Consider the following 19,737-nt stretch of genomic DNA (forward strand, 5'->3'; position numbering starts at 1 on the left):
CAGTGATTAATAAAAAAAATTGTCAGATTGTTCTTTGATCATATTTGCTATGAATAGGCAAATTGAGTTAGTGTTTAAGTCTTATGGCCACACCAGGTTGAGACCGCCCAATTATCTGACCTTTGAAGCTAAGCAAATTTGGACCTGGATAGTACTGAGGTGAGACCCTACCTAGGAATAGCAGCTGCTGTAGGCTTTTCTTGCATCACTTTAATTTAATTTCAAGATGAAATGCTCAAATGTGAAGTGCAGTGATTAATAAAAAAAACTATCTGTTAGCACCTGGGAATAGCAGATGCTGTAGGTATTTGTTGCATCACTTTAATTTACTCTGCAACTGACATGCTTCTATGTGAAGTGCATAGATTAAATAGAAATCTTTTTGCACCAGGGAATAGCAGGTGCTCTAAGATTTTATTGCATTCCTTTAATTCATGTTCAAGCTATCATGCTCAAATTTGAAGTGCAGTGAATCATTAAATAAAACTATCTGTTAGCACGTGCAAATAGCAGATGCTGTAAGTTTTTATTGCATCCCTTTAATTTATGTTCATGCTATCATGCTCAAATTTGAAGTGCAGTGTATCATTAAATCAAACTATCTGTTAGCACCTGGGAATAGCAGATGCTATAAGTTTTTATTGCATCACTTTAATTTACTCTCCAACTGACATGTGTGAATGTGAAGTGCAGTGATTAATAAAAAAGCTGTCTGTTAGTGCCTCTGAATCCCAGATGTTGTAACCTTTTATTGCATCATTTTAAGTTACTTTCAAGCTAACATTCTAGAATGTCAATTGCAGTGATTAAATAAAAAAAATTGTCAGATTGGTCTTTGATCATATTTGCTATGAATAGGCAATTAGAGTAAGTGTTTAAGGCTTACGGCCACACCAGGTTGAGAACGCCCAAGCTCATCTGACCTTTGAAGCTAAGTAAACTTGGACCTGAATAGTACTGAGGTCGGACCCTAACTAGGAATAGCAGCTGCTGTAGGCTTTTCTTGCATCACTTTAATTTACTTTCAAGCTGAAATGCTCAAATGTGAAGTGCACTGATTAATAAAAAAAACTATCTGTTAGCAACTGGGAATAGCAGATGCTGAAGGTATTTGTTGCATCACTTTAATTTACTCTGCAACTGACATGCTTCTATTTGAAGATGCATAGATTAAATAGAAATCTTTTTGCACCAGGGAATAGCAGGTGCTCTAAGATTTTATTGCATTCCTTTAATTTATGTTCAAGCTATCATGCTCAAATTTAAAGTGCAGTGAATCATTAAATCAAACTATCTGTTAGCACCTGTGAATAGCAGATGCTGTAAGTTTTTATTGCATCCCTTTAATTTATGTTCAGGCTATCATGCTCATATTTGAAGTGCAGTGAATCATTAAATCAAACTATCTGTTAGCACCTGGGAATAGCAGATGCTGTAAGTTTTTATTGCATCACTTTAATTTACTCTCCAACTGACATGCGTGAATGTGAAGTGCATTGATTAATAAAAAATCTGTCTGTTAGTGCCTCTGAATACCAGATGTTGTAAGCTTTTATTGCATCATTTTAAGTTACTTTCAAGCTAACATTCTAGAATGTCAAGTGCAGTGATTAATAAAAAAAATTCAGATTGGTCTTTGATCATATTTGCTATGAATAGGCAATTAGAGTAAGTATTTAAGACTTACGCCCACACCAGTTTGAGAACGCCCAATCTCACCTGACCTTTGAAGCTAAGCAAATTTGGATCTGGATAGTACTGAGGTGAGACCCTACCTAGGAATAGCAGCTGCTGTAGGCTTTTCTTGCATCACTTTAATTTACTTTCAAGCTGACATGCTCAAATGTGAAGTGCAGTGATTAATAAAAAAAACTATCTGTGAGCACCTGGGAATAGCAGATGCTGTAGGTATTTGTTGCATCACTTTAATTTACTCTGCAACTGACATGCTTCTATGTGAAGTGCACAGATTAAAAAGAAATCTTTTTGCACCAGGGAATAGCAGGTGCTCTAAGATTTTATTGCATCCCTTTAATTTATGTTCAAGCTATCATGCTCAAATTTGAAGTGCAGTGAATCATTAAATCAAACTATCTGTTAGCAACTGGGAATAGCAGATGCTGTAGGTATTTGTTGCATCACTTTAATTTATGTTCAAGCTATCATGCTCAAATTTGAAGTGCAGTGAATCATTAAATCAAACTATCTGTTAGCAACTGGGAATAGCAGATGCTGTAGGTATTTGTTGCATCACTTTAATTTACTCTGCAACTGACATGCTTCTATGTTAAGTGCAAAGATTAAATAGAAATCTTTTTGCACCAGGGAATAGCAGGTGCTGTAAGATTTTATTGCATCCCTTTAATTTATGTTCAGGCTATCAGGCTCAAATTTGAAGTGCAGTGAATCATTAAATCAAACTATCTGTTAGCACCTGGGAATAGCAGATGCTGTAAGTTTTTATTGGATCACTTTAAATTACTCTCCAACTGACATTCGTGAATGTGAAGTGCAGTGATTAATAAAAAATCTGTATTTTAGTGCCTCTGAATACCAAATGTTTTAAGCTTTTATTGCATCATTTTATTTTCCTTTCATGCTAACATTCTAGAATATCAAGTGCAGTGATTAATAAAAAAAATTGTCATATTGGTCTTTGATCATATTTACTATGAATAGGCAATTTGAGTAAGTGTTTAAGGCTTACGGCCACACTAGTTTGAGAACGCCCAATTATCTGACCTTTGAAGCTAAGCAAATTTGGACCTGGATAGTACTGAGGTGAGACCCTACCTAGGAATAGCAGCTGCTGTAGGCTTTTCTTGCATCACTTTAATTTACTTTCAAGCTGACATGCTCAAATGTGAAGTGCAGTGATTAATAAAAAAAACTATCTGTGAGCACCTGGGAATAGCAGATGCTGTAGGTATTTGTTGCATCACTTTAATTTACTCTGCAACTGACATGCTTCTATGTGAAGTGCACAGATTAAAAAGAAATCTTTTTGCACCAGGGAATAGCAGGTGCTCTAAGATTTTATTGCATCCCTTTAATTTATGTTCAAGCTATCATGCTCAAATTTGAAGTGCAGTGAATCATTAAATCAAACTATCTGTTAGCAACTGGGAATAGCAGATGCTGTAGGTATTTGTTGCATCACTTTAATTTATGTTCAAGCTATCATGCTCAAATTTGAAGTGCAGTGAATCATTAAATCAAACTATCTGTTAGCAACTGGGAATAGCAGATGCTGTAGGTATTTGTTGCATCACTTTAATTTACTCTGCAACTGACATGCTTCTATGTTAAGTGCACAGATTAAATAGAAATCTTTTTGCACCAGGGAATAGCAGGTGCTGTAAGATTTTATTGCATCCCTTTAATTTATGTTCAGGCTATCAGGCTCAAATTTGAAGTGCAGTGAATCATTAAATCAAACTATCTGTTAGCACCTGGGAATAGCAGATGCTGTAAGTTTTTATTGGATCACTTTAAATTACTCTCCAACTGACATTCGTGAATGTGAAGTGCAGTGATTAATAAAAAATCTGTATTTTAGTGCCTCTGAATACCAAATGTTTTAAGCTTTTATTGCATCATTTTATTTTCCTTTCATGCTAACATTCTAGAATATCAAGTGCAGTGATTAATAAAAAAAATTGTCATATTGGTCTTTGATCATATTTACTATGAATAGGCAATTTGAGTAAGTGTTTAAGGCTTACGGCCACACTAGTTTGAGAACGCCCAATTATCTGACCTTTGAAGCTAAGCAAATTTGGACCTGGATAGTACTGAGGTGAGACCCTACCTAGGAATACCAGCTGCTGTAGGCTTTTCTTGCATCACTTTAATTTACTTTCAAGCTGACATGCTCAATTGTGAAGTGCAGTGATTAATAAAAAAAACTATCTGTTAGCACCTGGGAATAGCAGCTGCTGTAGGCTTTTCTTGCATCACTTTAATTTACTTTCAAGCTGACATGCTCAAATGTGAAGTGCAGTGATTAAATAGAAATATTTTTGCACCAGGGAAGAGCAGGGGCTTTAAGATTTTATTGCATCCCTTTAATTTATGTTCAAGCTATCATGCTCAAATTTGAAGTGCAGTGAATCATTAAATCAAACTATCTGTTAGCAACTGGGAATAGCAGATGCTGTAGGTATTTCTTGCATCACTTTAATTTATGTTCAAGCTATCATGCTCAAATTTGAAGTGCAGTGTATCATTAAATCAAACTATCTGTTAGCACCTGGGAATAGCAGATGCTATAAGTTTTTATTGCATCACTTTAATTTACTCTCCAACTGACATGTGTGAATGTGAAGTGCAGTGATTAATAAAAAATCTGTCTGTTAGTGCCTCTGAATCCCAGATGTTGTAAGCTTTTATTGCATCATTTTAAGTTACTTTCAAGATAACATTCTAGAATGTCAATTGCAGTGATTAAATAAAAAAAATTGTCAGATTGGTCTTTGATCATATTTGCTATGAATAGGCAATTAGAGTAAGTGTTTAAGGCTTAGGGCCACACCAGGTTGAGAACGCCCAAGCTCATCTGACCTTTGAAGCTAAGTAAACTTGGACCTGGATAGTACTGAGTTGGGACCCTAACTAGGAATAGCAGCTGCTGTAGGCTTTTCTTGCATCACTTTAATTTACTTTCAAGCTGAAATGCTCAAATGTGAAGTGCACTGATTAATAAAAAAAAACTATCTGTTAGCAACTGGGAATAGCAGATGCTGAAGGTATTTGTTGCATCACTTTAATTTACTCTGCAACTGACATGCTTCTATGTGAAGATGCATAGATTAAATAGAAATCTTTTTGCACCAGGGAATAGCAGGTGCTCTAAGATTTTATTGCATTCCTTTAATTTATGTTCAAGCTATCATGCTCAAATTTAAAGTGCAGTGAATCATTAAATCAAACTATCTGTTAGCACCTGTGAATAGCAGATGCTGTAAGTTTTTATTGCATCCCTTTAATTTATGTTCAGTCTATCATGCTCATATTTGAAGTGCAGTGAATCATTAAATCAAACTATCTGTTAGCACCTGGGAATAGCAGATGCTGTAGGTATTTGTTGCATCACTTTAATTTACTCTGCAACTGACATGCTTCTATGTGAAGTGCACAGATTAAATAGAAATCTTTTTGCACCAGGGAATAGCAGGTGCTGTAAGATTTTATTGCATCCCTTTAATTTATGTTCAAGCTATCATGCTCAAATTTGAAGTGCAGTGAATCATTAAATCAAACTATCTGATAGTAACTGGGAATAGCAGAGGCTGTAGGTATTTGTTGCATCACTTTAATTTATGTTCAAGCTATCATGCTCAAATTTGAAGTGCAGTGAATCATTAAATCAAACTATCTGTTAGCACCTGGGAATAGCAGATGCTGTAAGTTTTTATTGCATCACTTTAAATTTCTCTCCAACTGAAATTCGTGAATGTGAAGTGCAGTGATTAATAAAAAATCTGTCTGTTAGTGCCTCTGAATACCAGATGTTTTAAGCTTTTATTGCATCATTTTATTTTCCTTTCATGCTAACATTCTAGAATATCAAGTGCAGTGATTAATAAAAAAAATTGTCATATTGGTCTTTGATCATATTTACTATGAATAGGCAATTAGATTAAGTGTTTAAGGCTTAGGGCCACACCAGGTTGAGAACGCCCAAGCTCATCTGACCTTTGAAGCTAAGTAAACTTGGACCTGGGTAGTACTGAGGTGGGACCCTAACTAGGAATAGCAGCTGCTGTAGGCTTTTCTTGCATCACTTTAATTTACTTTCAATCTGAAATGCTCAAATGTGAAGTGCACTGATTAATAAAAAAAACTATCTGTTAGCAACTGGGAATAGCAGATGCTGAAGGTATTTGTTGCATCACTTTAATTTACTCTGCAACTGACATGCTTCTATGTGAAGATGCATAGATTAAATAGAAATCTTTTTGCACCAGGGAATAGCAGGTGCTCTAAGATTTTATTGCATTCCTTTAATATATGTTCAAGCTATCATGCTCAAATTTAAAGTGCAGTGAATCATTAAATCAAACTATCTGTTAGCACCTGTGAATAGCAGATGCTGTAAGTTTTTATTGCATCCCTTTAATTTATGTTCAGGCTATCATGCTCATATTTGAAGTGCAGTGAATCATTAAATCAAACTATCTGTTAGCACCTGGGAATAGCAGATGCTGTAGGTATTTGTTGCATCACTTTAATTTACTCTGCAACTGACATGCTTCTATGTGAAGTGCACAGATTAAATAGAAATCTTTTTGCACCAGGGAATAGCAGGTGCTGTAAGATTTTATTGCATCCCTTTAATTTATGTTCAAGCTATCATGCTCAAATTTGAAGTGCAGTGAATCATTAAATCAAACTATCTGATAGTAACTGGGAATAGCAGATGCTGTAGGTATTTGTTGCATCACTTTAATTTATGTTCAAGCTATCATGCTCAAATTTGAAGTGCAGTGAATCATTAAATCAAACTATCTGTTAGCACCTGGGAATAGCAGATGCTGTAAGTTTTTATTGCATCACTTTAAATTACTCTCCAACTGAAATTCGTGAATGTGAAGTGCAGTGATTAATAAAAAATCTGTCTGTTAGTGCCTCTGAATACCAGATGTTTTAAGCTTTTATTGCATCATTTTATTTTCCTTTCATGCTAACATTCTAGAATATCAAGTGCAGTGATTAATAAAAAAAATTGTCATATTGGTCTTTGATCATATTTACTATGAATAGGCAATTTGAGTAAGTGTTTAAGGCTTACGGCCACACTAGTTTGAGAACACCCAATCTCATCTGACCTTTGAAGCTAAGCAAATTTGGACTTGGATAGTACTGAGGTGGGACCCTACCTAGGAATACCAGCGGTTGTAGGCTTTTCTTGCATCACTTTAATTTACATTCAAGCTGACATGCTCAAATGTGAAGTGCAATGATTAATAGAAAAAACTATCTGTTAGCACCTGGGAATAGCAGCTGCTGTAAGATTTTATTGCATCCCTTTAATTTAATTTCAAGCTATCATGCTCAAATTTGAAGTGCAGTGAATCATTAAATCAAACTATCTGTTAGCACCTGGGAATAGCAGATGTTGTAAGTTTTTATTGCATCACTTTAATTTACTCTCCAACTGACATGCGTGAATGTGAAGTGCAGTGATTAATAAAAAATCTGTCTGTTAGTGCCTCTGAATCCCAGATGTTGTAAGCTTTTATTGCATCATTTTAAGTTACTTTCAAGCTAACATTCTAGAATGTCAATTGCAGTGATTAAATAAAAAAAATTGTCAGATTGGTCTTTGATCATATTTGCTATGAATAGGCAATTAGAGTAAGTGTTTAAGACTTAGGGCCACACCAGGTTGAGAACGCCCAAGCTCATCTGACCTTTGAAGCTAAGTAAACTTGGACCTGGGTAGTACTGAGGTGGGACCCTAACTAGGAATAGCAGCTGCTGTAGGCTTTTCTTGCATCACTTTAATTTACTTTCAATCTGAAATGCTCAAATGTGAAGTGCACTGATTAATAAAAAAAACTATCTGTTAGCAACTGGGAATAGCAGATGCTGAAGGTATTTGTTGCATCACTTTAATTTACTCTGCAACTGAAATGCTTCTATGTGAAGATGCAGAGATTAAATAGAAATCTTTTTGCACCAGGGAATAGCAGGTGCTCTAAGATTTTATTGCATTCCTTTAATTTATGTTCAAGCTATCATGCTCAAATTTAAAGTGCAGTGAATCATTAAATCAAACTATCTGTTAGCACCTGTGAATAGCAGATGCTGTAAGTTTTTATTGCATCCCTTTAATTTATGTTCAGGCTATCATGCTCATATTTGAAGTGCAGTGAATCATTAAATCAAACTATCTGTTAGCACCTGGGAATAGCAGATGCTGTAGGTATTTGTTGCATCACTTTAATTTACTCTGCAACTGACATGCTTCTATGTGAAGTGCACAGATTAAATAGAAATCTTTTTGCACCAGGGAATAGCAGGTGCTGTAAGATTTTATTGCATCCCTTTAATTTATGTTCAGGCTATCAGGCTCAAATTTGAAGTGCAGTGAATCATTAAATCAAACTATCTGTTAGCACCTGGGAATAGCAGATGCTGTAAGTTTTTATTGCATCACTTTAAATTACTCTCCAACTGAAATTCGTGAATGTGAAGTGCAGTGATTAATAAAAAATCTGTCTGTTAGTGCCTCTGAATACCAGATGTTTTAAGCTTTTATTGCATCATTTTATTTTCCTTTCATGCTAACATTCTAGAATATCAAGTGCAGTGATTAATAAAAAAATTGTCATATTGGTCTTTGATCATATTTACTATGAATAGGCAATTTGAGTAAGTGTTTAAGGCTTACGGCCACACTAGTTTGAGAACGCCCAATCTCATCTGACCTTTGAAGCTAAGCAAATTTGGACTTGGATAGTACTGAGGTGGGACCCTACCTAGGAATACCAGCTGTGTAGGCTTTTCTTGCATCACTTTAATTTACATTCAAGCTGACATGCTCAAATGTGAAGTGCACTGATTAATAGAAAAAACTATCTGTTAGCACCTGGGAATAGCAGCTGCTGTAAGATTTTATTGCATCCCTTTAATTTAATTTCAAGCTATCATACTCAAATTTGAAGTGCAGTGAATCATTAAATCAAACTATCTGTTAGCACCTGGGAATAGCAGATGTTGTAAGTTTTTATTGCATCACTTTAATTTACTCTCCAACTGACATGCGTGAATGTGAAGTGCAGTGAATAATAAAAAATCTGTCTGTTAGTGCCTCTGAATCCCAGATGTTGTAAGGTTTTATTGCATCATTTTAAGTTACTTTCAAGCTAACATTCTAGAATGTCAAGTGCAGTGATTAAATTAAAAAAATTGTCAGATTGGTCTTTGATCATATTTGCTATGAATAGGCAATTAGAGTAAGTGTTTAAGGCTTACGGCCGCACCAGGTTGAGAACGCCCAATCTCATCTGACCTTTGAAACTAAGCAAATTTGGACCTGGATAGTACTGAGGTGGGACCCTACCTAGGAATACCAGCTGTGTAGGCTTTTCTTGCATCACTTTAAATTACTTTCAAGCTGACATGCTCAAATGTGAAGTGCAGTGATTAATTCTAAAAACTATCTGTTAGCACCTGGGAATGGCATATGCTGTAGGTATTTGTTGCATCACTTTAATTTACTCTGCAACTGACATGCTTCTATGTGAAGTGCACAGATTAAATAGAAATCCTTTTGCACCAGGGAATAGCAGGTGCTTTAAGATTTTATTGCATCCCTTTAATTTATGTTCAGGCTATCATGCTCAAATTTGAAGTGCAGTGAATCATTATATCAAACTATCTGTTAGCACCTGGGAATGGCAGATGCTGTAAGTTTTTATTGTATCACTTTAATTTACTCTCCAACTGACATGCGTGAATGTGAAGTGCAGTGATTTATAAAAAACCTGTCTGTTAGTGCCTCTGAATCCCAGATGTTGTTAGCTTTTATTGCATCATTTTAATTTACTTTCAAGCTAACATTCTAGAATGTCAAGTGCAGTGATTAAATTAAAAAAATTGTCAGATTGGTCTTTGATCATATTTGCTATGAATAGGCAAATTGAGTTAGCGTTTAAGTCTTATGGCCACACCAGGTTGAGACAGCCCAATTATCTGACCTTTGAAGCAGAGCAAATTTGGACCTGGATAGTACTGAGGTGAGACCCTACCTAGGAATACCAGCTGCTGTAGGCTTTTCTTGCATCACTTTAATTTACTTTCAAGCTGAAATGCTCAAATGTGAAGTGCACTGATTAATAAAAAAAAACTATCTGTTAGCACCTGGGAATAGCAGCTGCTGTAGGCTTTTCTTGCATCACTTTAATTTACTTTCAAGCTGACATGCTCAAATTTGAAATGCAGTGATTAAATAGAAATATTTTTGCACCAGGGAAGAGCAGGGGCTTTAAGATTTTATTGCATCCCTTTAATTTATGTTCAAGCTATCATGCTCAAATTTGAAGTGCAGTGAATCATTAAATCAAACTATCTGTTAGCAACTGGGAATAGCAGATGCTGTAGGTATTTCTTGCATCACTTTAATTTATGTTCAAGCTATCATGCTCAAATTTGAAGTGCAGTGTATCATTAAATCAAACTATCTGTTAGCACCTGGGAATAGCAGATGCTATAAGTTTTTATTGCATCACTTTAATTTACTCTCCAACTGACATGTGTGAATGTGAAGTGCAGTGATTAATAAAAAATCTGTCTGTTAGTGCCTCTGAATCCCAGATGTTGTAAGCTTTTATTGCATCATTTTAAGGTACTTTCAAGATAACATTCTAGAATGTCAATTGCAGTGATTAAATAAAAAAAATTGTCAGATTGGTCTTTGATCATATTTGCTATGAATAGGCAATTAGAGTAAGTGTTTAAGGCTTAGGGCCACACCAGGTTGAGAACGCCCAAGCTCATCTGACCTTTGAAGCTAAGTAAACTTGGACCTGGATAGTACTGATTTGGGACCCTAACTAGGAATAGCAGCTGCTGTAGGCTTTTCTTGCATCACTTTAATTTACTTTCAAGCTGAAATGCTCAAATGTGAAGTGCACTGATTAATAAAAAAAAACTATCTGTTAGCAACTGGGAATAGCAGATGCTGAAGGTATTTGTTGCATCACTTTAATTTACTCTGCAACTGACATGCTTCTATGTGAAGATGCATAGATTAAATAGAAATCTTTTTGCACCAGGGAATAGCAGGTGCTCTAAGATTTTATTGCATTCCTTTAATTCATGTTCAAGCTATCATGCTCAAATTTAAAGTGCAGTGAATCATTAAATCAAACTATCTGTTAGCACCTGTGAATAGCAGATGCTGTAAGTTTTTATTGCATCCCTTTAATTTATGTTCAGGCTATCATGCTCATATTTGAAGTGCAGTGAATCATTAAATCAAACTATCTGTTAGCACCTGGGAATAGCAGATGCTGTAGGTATTTGTTGCATCACTTTAATTTACTCTGCAACTGACATGCTTCTATGTGAAGTGCACAGATTAAATAGAAATCTTTTTGCACCAGGGAATAGCAGGTGCTGTAAGATTTTATTGCATCCCTTTAATTTATGTTCAAGCTATCATGCTCAAATTTGAAGTGCAGTGAATCATTAAATCAAACTATCTGATAGTAACTGGGAATAGCAGAGGCTGTAGGTATTTGTTGCATCACTTTAATTTATGTTCAAGCTATCATGCTCAAATTTGAAGTGCAGTGAATCATTAAATCAAACTATCTGTTAGCACCTGGGAATAGCAGATGCTGTAAGTTTTTATTGCATCACTTTAAATTACTCTCCAACTGAAATTCGTGAATGTGAAGTGCAGTGATTAATAAAAAATCTGTCTGTTAGTGCCTCTGAATACCAGATGTTTTAAGCTTTTATTGCATCATTTTATTTTCCTTTCATGCTAACATTCTAGAATATCAAGTGCAGTGATTAATAAAAAAAATTGTCATATTGGTCTTTGATCATATTTACTATGAATAGGCAATTAGAGTAAGTGTTTAAGGCTTAGGGCCACACCAGGTTGAGAACGCCCAAGCTCATCTGACCTTTGAAGCTAAGTAAACTTGGACCTGGGTAGTACTGAGGTGGGACCCTAACTAGGAATAGCAGCTGCTGTAGGCTTTTCTTGCATCACTTTAATTTACTTTCAATCTGAAATGCTCAAATGTGAAGTGCACTGATTAATAAAAAAAACTATCTGTTAGCAACTGGGAATAGCAGATGCTGAAGGTATTTGTTGCATCACTTTAATTTACTCTGCAACTGACATGCTTCTATGTGAAGATGCATAGATTAAATAGAAATCTTTTTGCACCAGGGAATAGCAGGTGCTCTAAGATTTTATTGCATTCCTTTAATATATGTTCAAGCTATCATGCTCAAATTTAAAGTGCAGTGAATCATTAAATCAAACTATCTGTTAGCACCTGTGAATAGCAGATGCTGTAAGTTTTTATTGCATCCCTTTAATTTATGTTCAGGCTATCATGCTCATATTTGAAGTGCAGTGAATCATTAAATCAAACTATCTGTTAGCACCTGGGAATAGCAGATGCTGTAGGTATTTGTTGCATCACTTTAATTTACTCTGCAACTGACATGCTTCTATGTGAAGTGCACAGATTAAATAGAAATCTTTTTGCACCAGGGAATAGCAGGTGCTGTAAGATTTTATTGCATCCCTTTAATTTATGTTCAAGCTATCATGCTCAAATTTGAAGTGCAGTGAATCATTAAATCAAACTATCTGATAGTAACTGGGAATAGCAGATGCTGTAGGTATTTGTTGCATCACTTTAATTTATGTTCAAGCTATCATGCTCAAATTTGAAGTGCAGTGAATCATTAAATCAAACTATCTGTTAGCACCTGGGAATAGCAGATGCTGTAAGTTTTTATTGCATCACTTTAAATTACTCTCCAACTGAAATTCGTGAATGTGAAGTGCAGTGATTAATAAAAAATCTGTCTGTTAGTGCCTCTGAATACCAGATGTTTTAAGCTTTTATTGCATCATTTTATTTTCCTTTCATGCTAACATTCTAGAATATCAAGTGCAGTGATTAATAAAAAAAATTGTCATATTGGTCTTTTATCATATTTACTATGAATAGGCAATTTGAGTAAGTGTTTAAGGCTTACGGCCACACTAGTTTGAGAACGCCCAATCTCATCTGACCTTTGAAGCTAAGCAAATTTGGACTTGGATAGTACTGAGGTGGGACCCTACCTAGGAATACCAGCGGTTGTAGGCTTTTCTTGCATCACTTTAATTTACATTCAAGCTGACATGCTCAAATGTGAAGTGCACTGATTAATAGAAAAAACTATCTGTTAGCACCTGGGAATAGCAGCTGCTGTAAGATTTTATTGCATCCCTTTAATTTAATTTCAAGCTATCATGCTCAAATTTGAAGTGCAGTGAATCATTAAATCAAACTATCTGTTAGCACCTGGGAATAGCAGATGTTGTAAGTTTTTATTGCATCACTTTAATTTACTCTCCAACTGACATGCGTGAATGTGAAGTGCAGTGATTAATAAAAAATCTGTCTGTTAGTGCCTCTGAATCCCAGATGTTGTAAGCTTTTATTGCATCATTTTAAGTTACTTTCAAGCTAACATTCTAGAATGTCAATTGCAGTGATTAAATAAAAAAAATTGTCAGATTGGTCTTTGATCATATTTGCTATGAATAGGCAATTAGAGTAAGTGTTTAAGGCTTAGGGCCACACCAGGTTGAGAACGCCCAAGCTCATCTGACCTTTGAAGCTAAGTAAACTTGGACCTGGGTAGTACTGAGGTGGGACCCTAACTAGGAATAGCAGCTGCTGTAGGCTTTTCTTGCATCACTTTAATTTACTTTCAATCTGAAATGCTCAAATGTGAAGTGCACTGATTAATAAAAAAAACTATCTGTTAGCAACTGGGAATAGCAGATGCTGAAGGTATTTGTTGCATCACTTTAATTTACTCTGCAACTGACATGCTTCTATGTGAAGATGCATAGATTAAATAGAAATCTTTTTGCACCAGGGAATAGCAGGTGCTCTAAGATTTTATTGCATTCCTTTAATATATGTTCAAGCTATCATGCTCAAATTTAAAGTGCAGTGAATCATTAAATCAAACTATCTGTTAGCACCTGTGAATAGCAGATGCTGTAAGTTTTTATTGCATCCCTTTAATTTATGTTCAGGCTATCATGCTCATATTTGAAGTGCAGTGAATCATTAAATCAAACTATCTGTTAGCACCTGGGAATAGCAGATGCTGTAGGTATTTGTTGCATCACTTTAATTTACTCTGCAACTGACATGCTTCTATGTGAAGTGCCCAGATTAAATAGAAATCTTTTTGCACCAGGGAATAGCAGGTGCTGTAAGATTTTATTGCATCCCTTTAATTTATGTTCAAGCTATCATGCTCAAATTTGAAGTGCAGTGAATCATTAAATCAAACTATCTGATAGTAACTGGGAATAGCAGATGCTGTAGGTATTTGTTGCATCACTTTAATTTATGTTCAAGCTATCATGCTCAAATTTGAAGTGCAGTGAATCATTAAATCAAACTATCTGTTAGCACCTGGGAATAGCAGATGCTGTAAGTTTTTATTGCATCACTTTAAATTACTCTCCAACTGAAATTCGTGAATGTGAAGTGCAGTGATTAATAAAAAATCTGTCTGTTAGTGCCTCTGAATACCAGATGTTTTAAGCTTTTATTGCATCATTTTATTTTCCTTTCATGCTAACATTCTAGAATATCAAGTGCAGTGATTAATAAAAAAATTGTCATATTGGTCTTTTATCATATTTACTATGAATAGGCAATTTGAGTAAGTGTTTAAGGCTTACGGCCACACTAGTTTGAGAACGCCCAATCTCATCTGACCTTTGAAGCTAAGCAAATTTGGACTTGGATAGTACTGAGGTGGGACCCTACCTAGGAATACCAGCGGTTGTAGGCTTTTCTTGCATCACTTTAATTTACATTCAAGCTGACATGCTCAAATGTGAAGTGCACTGATTAATAGAAAAAACTATCTGTTAGCACCTGGGAATAGCAGCTGCTGTAAGATTTTATTGCATCCCTTTAATTTAATTTCAAGCTATCATGCTCAAATTTGAAGTGCAGTGAATCATTAAATCAAACTATCTGTTAGCACCTGGGAATAGCAGATGTTGTAAGTTTTTATTGCATCACTTTAATTTACTCTCCAACTGACATGCGTGAATGTGAAGTGCAGTGATTAATAAAAAATCTGTCTGTTAGTGCCTCTGAATCCCAGATGTTGTAAGCTTTTATTGCATCATTTTAAGTTACTTTCAAGCTAACATTCTAGAATGTCAATTGCAGTGATTAAATAAAAAAAATTGTCAGATTGGTCTTTGATCATATTTGCTATGAATAGGCAATTAGAGTAAGTGTTTAAGACTTAGGGCCACACCAGGTTGAGAACGCCCAAGCTTATCTGACCTTTGAAGCTAAGTAAACTTGGACCTGGGTAGTACTGAGGTGGGACCCTAACTAGGAATAGCAGCTGCTGTAGGCTTTTCTTGCATCACTTTAATTTACTTTCAATCTGAAATGCTCAAATGTGAAGTGCACTGATTAATAAAAAAAACTATCTGTTAGCAACTGGGAATAGCAGATGCTGAAGGTATTTGTTGCATCACTTTAATTTACTCTGCAACTGACATGCTTCTATGTGAAGATGCATAGATTAAATAGAAATCTTTTTGCACCAGGGAATAGCAGGTGCTCTAAGATTTTATTGCATTCCTTTAATTTATGTTCAAGCTATCATGCTCAAATTTAAAGTGCAGTGAATCATTAAATCAAACTATCTGTTAGCACCTGTGAATAGCAGATGCTGTAAGTTTTTATTGCATCCCTTGAATTTATGTTCAGGCTATCATGCTCATATTTGAAGTGCAGTGAATCATTAAATCAAACTATCTGTTAGCACCTGGGAATAGCAGATGCTGTAGGTATTTGTTGCATCACTTTAATTTACTCTGCAACTGACATGCTTCTATGTGAAGTGCACAGATTAAATAGAAATCTTTTTGCACCAGGGAATAGCAGGTGCTATAAGATTTTATTGCATCCCTTTAATTTATGTTCAAGCTATCATGCTCAAATTTGAAGTGCAGTGAATCATTAAATCAAACTATCTGTTAGCACCTGGGAATAGCAGCTGCTGTAAGATTTTATTGCATCCCTTTAATTTATGTTCAAGCTATCATGCTCAAATTTGAAGTGCAGTGAATCATTAAATCAAACTATCTGTTAGCACCTGGGAATAGCAGATGTTGTAAGTTTTTATTGCATCACTTTAATTTACTCTCCAACTGACATGCGTGAATGTGAAGTGCAGTGATTAATAAAAAATCTGTCTGTTAGTGCCTCTGAATCCCAGATGTTGTAAGCTTTTATTGCATCATTTTAAGTTACTTTCAAGCTAACATTCTAGAATGTCAAGTGCAGTGATTAAATAAATAAAATTGTCAGATTGGTCTTTGATCATATTTGCTATGAATAGGCAATTAGAGTAAGTGTTTAAGGCTTACGGCCGCACCAGGTTGAGAACGCCCAATCTCATCTGACCTTTGAAACTAAGCAAATTTGGACCTGGATAGTACTGAGGTGGGACCCTACCTAGGAATACCAGCTGCTGTAGGCTTTTCTTGCATCACTTTAATTTACTTTCAAGATGACATGCTTCTATGTGAAGTGCACAGATTAAATAGAAATCTTTTTGCACCAGGGAATAGCAGGTGCTGTAAGATTTTATTGCATCCCTTTAATTTATGTTCAAGCTATCATGGTCAAATTTGAAGTGCAGTGAATCATTAAATCAAACTATCTGTTAGCAACTGGGAATAGCAGATGCTGTAGGTATTTGTTGCATCACTTTAATTTATGTTCAAGCTATCATGCTCAAATTTGAAGTGCAGTGAATCATTAAATCAAACTATCTGTTAGCACCTGGGAATAGCAGATGCTGTAGGTATTTGGTGCATCACTTTAATTTGCTCTGCAACTGACATGCTTCTATGTGATGTGCACAGATTAAATAGAAATCTTTTTGCACCAGGGAATAGCAGGTGCTGTAAGATTTTATTGCATTCCTTTAATTCATGTTCAAGCTATCATGCTCAAATTTGAAGTGCAGTGAATCATTAAATCAAACTATCTGTTAGCACCTGGGAATAGCAGATGCTGTAAGTTTTTATTGCATCACTTTAATTTACTCTCCAACTGACATGCGTGAATGTGAAGTGCATTGATTAATAAAAAATCTGTCTGTTAGTGCCTCTGAATACCAGATGTTGTAAGCTTTTATTGCATCATTTTAAGTTACTTTCAAGCTAACATTCTAGAATGTCAAGTGCAGTGATTAATAAAAAAAATTCAGATTGGTCTTTGATCATATTTGCTATGAATAGGCAATTAGAGTAAGTATTTAAGACTTACGCCCACACCAGTTTGAGAACGCCCAATCTCACCTGACCTTTGAAGCTAAGCAAATTTGGATCTGGATAGTACTGAGGTGGGACCCTACCTAGGAATAGCAGCTGCTGTAGGCTTTTCTTGCATCACTTTAATTTACTTTCAAGCTGACATGCTCAAATGTGAAGTGCAGTGATTAATAAAAAAAAACTATCTGTGAGCACCTGGGAATAGCAGATGCTGTAGGTATTTGTTGCATCACTTTAATTTACTCTGCAACTGACATGCTTCTATGTGAAGTGCACAGATTAAAAAGAAATCTTTTTGCACCAGGGAATAGCAGGTGCTCTAAGATTTTATTGCATCCCTTTAATTTATGTTCAAGCTATCATGCTCAAATTTGAAGTGCAGTGAATCATTAAATCAAACTATCTGTTAGCAACTGGGAATAGCAGATGCTGTAGGTATTTGTTGCATCACTTTAATTTATGTTCAAGCTATCATGCTCAAATTTGAAGTGCAGTGAATCATTAAATCAAACTATCTGTTAGCAACTGGGAATAGCAGATGCTGTAGGTATTTGTTGCATCACTTTAATTTACTCTGCAACTGACATGCTTCTATGTTAAGTGCACAGATTAAATAGAAATCTTTTTGCACCAGGGAATAGCAGGTGCTGTAAGATTTTATTGCATCCCTTTAATTTATGTTCAGGCTATCAGGCTCAAATTTGAAGTGCAGTGAATCATTAAATCAAACTATCTGTTAGCACCTGGGAATAGCAGATGCTGTAAGTTTTTATTGGATCACTTTAAATTACTCTCCAACTGACATTCGTGAATGTGAAGTGCAGTGATTAATAAAAAATCTGTATGTTAGTGCCTCTGAATACCAAATGTTTTAAGCTTTTATTGCATCATTTTATTTTCCTTTCATGCTAACATTGTAGAATATCAAGTGCAGTGATTAATAAAAAAAAATTGTCATATTGGTCTTTGATCATATTTACTATGAATAGGCAATTTGAGTAAGTGTTTAAGGCTTACGGCCACACTAGTTTGAGAACGCCCAATCTCATCTGACCTTTGACGCTAAGCAAATTTGGACTTGGATAGTACTGAGGTGGGACCCTACCTAGGAATACCAGCTGCTGTAGGCTTTTCTTGCATCACTTTAATTTACATTCAAGCTGACATGCTCAAATGTGAAGTGCACTGATTAATAGAAAAAACTATCTGTTAGCACCTGGGAATAGCATATGCTGTAGGTATTTGTTGCATCACTTTAATTTACTCTGCAACTGACATGCTTCTATGTGAAGTGCACAGATTAAATAGAAATCTTTTTGCACCAGGGAATAGCAGGTGCTGTAAGATTTTATTGCATCCCTTTAATTTATGTTCAAGCTATCATGCTCAAATTTGAAGTGCAGTGAATCATTAAATCAAACTATCTGATAGTAACTGGGAATAGCAGATGCTGTAGGTATTTGTTGCATCACTTTAATTTATGTTCAAGCTATCATGCTCAAATTTGAAGTGCAGTGAATCATTAAATCAAACTATCTGTTAGCACCTGGGAATAGCAGATGCTGTAGGTATTTGGTGCATCACTTTAATTTGCTCTGCAACTGACATGCTTCTATGTGATGTGCACAGATTAAATAGAAATCTTTTTGCACCAGGGAATAGCAGGTGCTGTAAGATTTTATTGCATTCCTTTAATTCATGTTCAAGCTATCATGCTCAAATTTGAAGTGCAGTGAATCATTAAATCAAACTATCTGTTAGCACCTGGGAATAGCAGATGCTGTAAGTTTTTATTGCATCACTTTAATTTACTCTCCAACTGACATGCGTGAATGTGAAGTGCATTGATTAATAAAAAATCTGTCTGTTAGTGCCTCTGAATACCAGATGTTGTAAGCTTTTATTGCATCATTTTAAGTTACTTTCAAGCTAACATTCTAGAATGTCAAGTGCAGTGATTAATAAAAAAAATTCAGATTGGTCTTTGATCATATTTGCTATGAATAGGCAATTAGAGTAAGTATTTAAGACTTACGCCCACACCAGTTTGAGAACGCCCAATCTCACCTGACCTTTGAAGCTAAGCAAATTTGGATCTGGATAGTACTGAGGTGGGACCCTACCTAGGAATAGCAGCTGCTGTAGGCTTTTCTTGCATCACTTTAATTTACTTTCAAGCTGACATGCTCAAATGTGAAGTGCAGTGATTAATAAAAAAAAACTATCTGTGAGCACCTGGGAATAGCAGATGCTGTAGGTATTTGTTGCATCACTTTAATTTACTCTGCAACTGACATGCTTCTATGTGAAGTGCACAGATTAAAAAGAAATCTTTTTGCACCAGGGAATAGCAGGTGCTCTAAGATTTTATTGCATCCCTTTAATTTATGTTCAAGCTATCATGCTCAAATTTGAAGTGCAGTGAATCATTAAATCAAACTATCTGTTAGCAACTGGGAATAGCAGATGCTGTAGGTATTTGTTGCATCACTTTAATTTATGTTCAAGCTATCATGCTCAAATTTGAAGTGCAGTGAATCATTAAATCAAACTATCTGTTAGCAACTGGGAATAGCAGATGCTGTAGGTATTTGTTGCATCACTTTAATTTACTCTGCAACTGACATGCTTCTATGTTAAGTGCACAG

General features: G+C 35.3%; 4 pseudogenes; all 4 read left to right on the top strand.

The window, feature by feature from the left end:
* Window positions 1–6,787: 6,787 nt before the first annotated feature.
* LOC145645332 (5S ribosomal RNA) lies at window positions 6,788–6,906 on the top strand (annotated as a pseudogene).
* A 5,829-nt stretch (window positions 6,907–12,735) lies between these two features.
* On the top strand, window positions 12,736–12,854 carry LOC145645664 (5S ribosomal RNA; annotated as a pseudogene).
* Window positions 12,855–14,452: 1,598 nt separating this feature from the next.
* Window positions 14,453–14,571, top strand: LOC145645665 (5S ribosomal RNA; annotated as a pseudogene).
* A 3,529-nt stretch (window positions 14,572–18,100) lies between these two features.
* LOC145645857 (5S ribosomal RNA) lies at window positions 18,101–18,219 on the top strand (annotated as a pseudogene).
* The last annotated feature ends 1,518 nt before the right edge of the window (window positions 18,220–19,737 follow it).

Source organism: Electrophorus electricus, chromosome 13, assembly GCF_041902795.1.
Source record: "Electrophorus electricus isolate QZ-2024a chromosome 13, ASM4190279v1, whole genome shotgun sequence".
NCBI lineage: Eukaryota > Metazoa > Chordata > Actinopteri > Gymnotiformes > Gymnotidae > Electrophorus > Electrophorus electricus.